This window comes from Heterodontus francisci, chromosome 23, assembly GCF_036365525.1.
Source record: "Heterodontus francisci isolate sHetFra1 chromosome 23, sHetFra1.hap1, whole genome shotgun sequence".
In the NCBI taxonomy this organism is placed as follows: Eukaryota; Metazoa; Chordata; class Chondrichthyes; order Heterodontiformes; family Heterodontidae; genus Heterodontus; species Heterodontus francisci.
In genome coordinates, this window is record NC_090393.1 from 33,694,782 (window position 1) to 33,700,881 (window position 6,100).

The following is a 6,100-nucleotide window of genomic DNA, read 5'->3' on the forward strand; positions in this document are numbered from 1 at the left end:
AACAATATGTTCCCTCACGCTCTTCATACCTGAATACTAAGTCTCAAGATATCACTCCAAGTACAATGTTTGTTCACAACCACTCCCAGTGATGCCTTCACTCAAATAACTGACTTAAGAATATTTTCTTAAAGAAAGGTTAGCCTGCCTGTTAGGTGGTTGGACCCTAGGGACTGCGTAGGCAGCATGATAGCCTGGGTTCTTCCATACACATCAAACAGATGGCTCCCAAAAGCAATAGGGTATTCTGTCAGTCCCTGTATGGTCTTCCCACAAACCTGCACAATGTTTAGACCATCTATTCCTAATAAAGTTATTAGCTCTCCAAAGAACACATTGAACCTGGTCTTGGACTGGTAAACTGCAGCACCAGGTCGCTGCTAACAATGATCATTAAGGTTGCAACTTATTCATTGCACTTAGAGTTTGTTGACGTCTGCGACGTCCCCAAATGCGGGATACTCGACTGCAAAATTTATGGTAGTGGGAGACTGCGTCCGCGCTGTCCCCTGAGAAAAAAAAACCAGGTCGCTGCTTCAATGTCTCGGGGATCAATTAGCATTTAGTGTGTTCTGCCTCCTGAGCAGCTGGGTTCACTACTTTCCGAAGGGTTCTCCAGTCATCTTCTAATTGCTGTCTCAGGACTTTATTTTCTCTCATTAATGCACCAATGCTATATTTCATCTGATAACCTGATCATATACTAGGGTTTTGCATCAGCCAAGTTCTTTGTGATCTGTATCAACATGCTCTTAGCAATCATCTTTGATAGTTATCCGCCTGCTCCAAATCACTTGCAAGGACGTAGACCTTTCTTCCGCGCTGCGGTTTGTCTTTACACATTTAAATTGACAGCGCAGCCTGAAGATTGCAACTTCCCAGTCTACGGTCAGATGTCAGTTTCACCCATCTAGTTTCTGTACAGCAGCTAAAGGACTGATTAAATTAGTAGCAGTGCGAAGTGATAGGAAACTAGATGGGTGAAACTGACACCTGACCGTAGACTGGGAAGGTGCAATCTTCAGACTGCACTGTCAATTTAAATTTTTTTTTTCCAAAATATACTTTATTCACAAAAATCTGTGAAAATTACATTACCAGTTTCAAACAGCACCAAGTCAAAAAATACAAACAGTGCAAAGGAGGTCCGTTTGCTTCATTACAATCATGAGTTGCCTCACAACCCTTCCATTTCACATATGTCATGCCAATTACATTTTTACATTTTACAGCAAATGAAAATTTTCCCGATACAGTTCGGGAGGTTTCCCATGGATCCAGCCCCTCCGTTCAGCTTGGTGGGGGGACCTTACACAGTGGTCTTTCCCCATTGAGCCTTTGCTGCGGCTGCCCCAAGCATTAGTGCGTCCCTCAGCACGTAGTCCTGGACCTTGGAATGTGCCAGTCTGCAACATTCAGTCATGGACACTGTCAATTTAAATGTGTAAAGACAAACCGCAGCTCGGAAGAAGGGTCTACGTCCTTGCAAGTGATTTGGAGCAGGCGGATAACTATCAAAGACAGCATTCCTTTACAATATGAGGAGTTATATAAATGCAAGTTCTTTCAAATTTTTGGATGAGATTAAAAAGTGTGGCCTAGAAATTGGTTCACACTGAATGCAGGGACTGATTCCTGTGCCAGAACGAGCAGGCCTGAAGCTCATCTGATATTGGGGCTCTTGTCTTATTTACACGCCTGCTGGGCTTACCCAGGCAGCTTTGTGTTGAAGAGGATTTTGAATTTTTGCCTGCTGTGGCCCTCAGGTCCTAGGAGAAGAGGGGTGATCAGGAAACACGCTAGTGAGGACTGACATGGGCCTTCGGCATGGTGAAATACTCTTGCACCTCCTGCTCCACATTCAGATCTGTAATTTTTGTAATACTTCGTTTTTTGGTGGCCTCTTTTAGGGGCTGCTATGCATGTGGGCAATGTTTTCTGGGCTGGCTGCATTCAGGGCAGCCCTATTTTGCAAAGGGGGCCTCAAACTGATATGAGGCCCCATACTCACATATGTAAAGGGCGTGGGCTGCGGATTCAGTGTTCTCCCTTATCTACCTGTGTGCATGGTCATACAGTAATTGTGTAGGTACCATGCAGGCTGCTCACAAGCTCGCCCCTCTAAGCTAATGCTTATGCACAGGAAATGCAAATTGAAACTAACAAGGAAAATTTAGAGGAATCATTGCCTGGATGCCTAATTTTCTGCCTATACCAATATGACACTTGGTGCACTTCCAGTGTACAATGCACAAGTGTGTGCAGCCCACCCTCATTATCGGATGCTCAGGTGCCCATTTTGATCCAGGAAAAGCTGCATGACACCATCGAGTTTCCAGGCCTTCAACTTTTTTATCACTGAATCTATTTTAGATCTCTAAGATATGATATGAAGGGTTCTCAGCCCACACTCTTTCAAACTAATCTTTTACAAGTTTCAGAGAAAACGTCATTCATTGTGAATGCGCTGCCTTCTAAACACTGAGAATATTATTGATATTAGGCGAGGTCCAAAGTTTCTATTTTGCCAAAATGTATTTTTGTGCAGATGTTATTGAAATGATTCATTAGCTTTTTATCCTGAGTTTATCTGCAGACAGTGGATGATTCAAATCCCAACTATACTATTTTGTTTAGAAAAATGCAGAGGAAAGGCATGTAGTGATTTGTTTTTAACTGAGACATGACTTTAAATAGAAGTGTTAGGGGACAATTCTTTATTATCTCTAAATTGCTCAGTGCCTCAAATATAACACAATATGTAGACATTTTTACAGGAAAATAAGAAGGCAAAAGGTTAATCATTCATGTATCACTTCCAACTTTATTACACTTCATTGCTTTTTCATTATCTTATTTTTCAATCCTTACATTTGGTTTCTATTCTGTTACAACCAGGTGAGAAAAGAGTCTAGGGGTTCCCTCTCTGACTTTGCCTGGTGTAACCATTCCAGGGTTTAATTTTTAAATACACCGTGTTTTAGCTTCCCCTCAGTGAATCCTTGTTCACCTCTTTCCAATTGTAAGGCAAAGAAATCAATTACATAGGTTTTGTTAGATTTAACAAGAAAGGTGGAAGTTTATTAACCTTAAACTCTAATTCGGGTATTGGCTATACATGAAACAACCACGCTAACATGCATATGTGATAAACACACACGCAGATAGAGACAGAAAAAGTAGAAAAGAATAAAGGGGAAAAGTTTGAGGCAATAGATGGATTGTATTTGCATGCCTTTGAATTTGATGTTGAGTCTTTGGTTGCCGATAAATTCGTTGGGGCCCAGTGCATGCTTTAACTTGTTTCGAGGTCGGAGTCTTTTCTCTCTTGAAGTTTACATGTCTTCAGTGGGTCCAGAGGCTTGTGAGAAAGTGAGACAGAGCCAGCCAGGAGAGTGGCTGTCTTGTTCCAGGTTCAGCTGCAAACTGCAGGCTGAGTTCAAACTATCCTGTGTCCAGTTCAAAAAGCTTGGACTGGCAGGTTAGTCATGTGACCAGCTGGTTTAACCACTTCTGTGTTTGTGGATTTCAAAACTCTCGGTGAGGGGGGGAGGGGGTGTAGTACTGTCTCGCCAAGATGTACATCAACATTGCCCAGCCCAATCTCTGTTAATTGAATCAGTGAGCTATTCTTTTGTCTCTCCAAGCACTGTCTCTTAGCATGCAAATGTCCTCCAGCCAAGCGTCTGATGATCACTTTTTAAACAAGTAATTTCTTCACTCCAGCAACAGTTTATAGAGTTATACAGTGCAGAAAAAGGCCCTTCGGCCCATCGTGTCTGTGCCAGCCATCAAGCACCTAACTATTCTCATCCCATTTTCCATCACTTGGCCCGTAACCTCGAATGCTATGGCGTTTCAAGTGCTCATCTAAATACTTCTTAAATGTTGTGAGGGTTCCTGCCTCTACCACCTCTTCAGACAGTGCATTCCAGATTCCAACCACCCTTTGAGTGAATTTTTTTTCCCTCAAATCCCCTCTAAACCTCCTGCCTCTTATCTGAAATCTATGCCCCTTAGTTATTGACCCCTCTGCTAAGGGAAAAAGTTTCTTCCTATCTAACCTATCAATGCCCCTCATAATTTTGTATACCTCAATCATGTCCCCCCTCAGCCTTCTCTGCTCTAAGGAAAACAACCCTAGCCTTTTCAGTCTCTCTTAAACTGATTGAATTTTACAATCATATTATGAGCGTTGCTGCCTAGGGGCATCTTCACTATGAGGTCATTAAGTAATCCTATCTCGTTGCACAATATCGGGTCTAGCAGAGCCTGCTCTCTGGTTGACTCCAGAACGTGCTGTTCTAAAAAACTATCCCGAAAACATTATATGAACTCCTCATCTAAGCTACCTTTGCCAGTCTGATTTTTCCAATCTATATGTAGATTAAAATCCCCCATGATTATCACTGTACCTTTCTGACAGCACCCATTATTTCGTCCTTTATACCTTGTCCCACCGTGTGGTTACCGTTAGTGTACATTAGTGTACACCGCTCCCACAAGTGACTTCTTGCCTTTATCATTTCTCATCCTAACCCAAACCACTTCTACATCCTGGTTTCCTGAACTTAAGTTATCCCTCTCCGTTGTGCTAATTCCATCATTAAGTAACAGAGCCACCCCTCCACCTTTTCCTAGCTTCCTGTCCTTCCTAAATGTCATATACCCTTCATTAGTCAGGTTCCAATCTTTGTCATCCTGTCGCTATGTCTGTGTAATGGCTGTCAGTTTGTACTTATTTATTTCTATTTGTGCTATCAGTTCATATGTTTTGTTTCGAATGCTACGTGCATTCAGAGACAGAGCCTTTAATCTTGTCCTTTTATTATTTTTCTAACCTCTGGCCTTGTCTGCTGATTTACTCTTACATTTGTACTCATTGTCCCTTCCTGTCACGGCCTGTTTATCTTTACCCATATTAATACCTTTCTCTCTTGCCTTGTCTCTACTCATTGATGTCCGACATCTTCCCAAATTTGATCCTTTGCCCCCACTATTTAGTTTAAAATCCTCTCTATCTCCTCAGTTATGCGGCTCACTAGAACACTCGTCCCAGCTCAGTTCAGGTGTAGACTGTCCCAACGGTACAGCCTCCATTTCCCCCAGTACTAGTGCCAGTGCCCCACGGAACCCACTTCTACCACACCAGTCTTTGAGTCACGCATTCATTTCTCTAATCTTATTTGCCCCACTCCAATTTGCACGTGGCTCAGGTAATAATCCAGAAATTATTATCTTTGAGGTTCTGCTTAATTTGGTGCCTAGCTCCTCTTGCTGACTATGCAGAACCTCTTTCCTTGTCCTGCTTCTGTCGTTGGTACTTACATGTACCCACTGTAAGTTCCTCTCCAGCCCTGAGCAGGTGTCCCAAACCCTGGCACTGGGCAGGCAACATAGCCTTCTGGACTCTCGCTCTTTGCTACAGAGAACAGTGTCAATCCCCCTCGCTATACTGTCCCCTACTACCACTACTTTCCTTTTAACCGCCCCCCTCCCCAACTTGAACGGCTTCCTGTACCATGGTGCCATGGTCAGTCTGCTCATGTCCTCGCTCTTTTCCATACAATCTGAAAGTACCTCAGATTTGTTGTTCAATGCAAGTGCTGAGGCTCCTCCACTCCCACCTTCTCAAACCCCTTACCTGCCTGACTCGCAGTCACACCCTCCTGTCCCTGACCACTGACCAAAACAGACAACCCTATCCTAAGGGGTGTGCCTGTCTTCTGGAACAAAGTGTCCAGGTAACTTTCCCCCTCCCTGATGCATCACAATGTCTGCAGCTCAGCCTCTAGCTCATTGACTCTGAGCCGAAGCTCCTCACGCCACAGACACTTCCCAAAGACCTGGTTGCCATATATTGCATCCAGGAGCTCCCACATACTGCAGCTGTGACAGATTACTTGTCCTGCCACCTTTCTTGTGTTAATTTAATTAAATTTATTTTTTCTTCATTAATTTATAATTCCCCTCCTTAATGAACTCCCTCACTTACCAAACTCCTTTCTTTACACTCTGTGCCCTCCAGCAGCACTCAGTGCAGATAAGCAGAACTCAGAGTCCACCGAAATTTATACTCTCTGAAAACAATGATCTATCA

The 6,100-nt window shown here is 43.2% G+C and overlaps 1 pseudogene; it reads left to right on the forward strand.

Annotated features, from left to right (window-relative positions):
• Positions 1-358: 358 nt before the first annotated feature.
• On the forward strand, positions 359-512 carry LOC137383069 (U1 spliceosomal RNA; annotated as a pseudogene).
• The last annotated feature ends 5,588 nt before the right edge of the window (positions 513-6,100 follow it).